The sequence below is a fragment of the Aotus nancymaae genome, unplaced genomic scaffold (assembly GCF_030222135.1).
Source record: "Aotus nancymaae isolate 86718 unplaced genomic scaffold, 86718_ANA_hifiasm-v0.15.2.pri h1tg000008l, whole genome shotgun sequence".
In the NCBI taxonomy this organism is placed as follows: Eukaryota; Metazoa; Chordata; class Mammalia; order Primates; family Aotidae; genus Aotus; species Aotus nancymaae.
Genome location: NW_026988419.1, coordinates 48,774,348 through 48,775,174, shown reverse-complemented (window position 1 = coordinate 48,775,174; position 827 = coordinate 48,774,348). Strand labels below are relative to the sequence as shown.

The 827-nt window shown below is 35.6% G+C and overlaps 1 non-coding gene across 1 annotated transcript; it reads right to left on the bottom strand.

The window, feature by feature from the left end:
* Nucleotides 1–438: 438 nt before the first annotated feature.
* On the bottom strand, nt 439–542 carry LOC135273763 (small nucleolar RNA U13). The gene has a single exon (XR_010341571.1). It is a non-coding gene; the product is annotated as a small nucleolar RNA U13 (small nucleolar RNA).
* Nucleotides 543–827: the final 285 nt, after the last annotated feature.

Sequence of the window (827 nt, the reverse complement as noted above, 5' to 3'; positions counted from 1 at the left end):
TTCAAGATTCCCCATGATCCAAGAAAGCCACTGATGCTACAGCTATTTTCTTCACATTTCATATATGAAGAAGGAGTAAAATTGGGAATCCCAGTGAAAGGACATCTGCTTACATCCGTTGGCCATCTCTAGCTGCCAAGGAAAAATACTGTTTTTTTTTTTTTTGGCCAAGTATGTTGTTTATTAGCACAAAATTATAGTGCTGCAAGTAAGATTGAATGGAAACGTAAATATTGGCACAGTAACTAGTAATCTACGAAACAAAGCATAACATCAAATTAATCCTCTTTCTGCAACTGTGGTGTTCTCTTCCCATTTTCCTGGTGAATCCTTGGTAGCACCATCTACTCTATGAGCAACAGTAATTTTTGATGTGTATTTTTCTCTCTCACTCCATATCCAAACATGAAAATATCAGAATTTTCTTTCTTTTTATAATGTCAGCTAGATAATGTGCTGATAGCATAATAAGGTTCGAGGAAGGCATATCTCACACAAGAGCCTGAAAACCCAGTCATCACACTAGTGAACTACAAAAAGATCTCTCAAGATGCTTAACTACCTTCAACTTGGGTCCTTTAACTGCATGACACTCTAGCTCCAGCTACATGTTTTTTCCTTGCCTTTTCAATCAAAACCCACTAAAACCTATGAGATATACCCACAATCAGTTTCTCATTAATTTCTTAATCCTTTGCAATCTGTTTTCTGTTGCTTTTCTCCAATCTGAATGAACACCCTTTTAAATGGTATTCAGGGGCATCAACTTTCTAAATCAAGTAAAACTTCTAATTTTCATTTTATTTATTCTCACTAAAGCTTAAGAC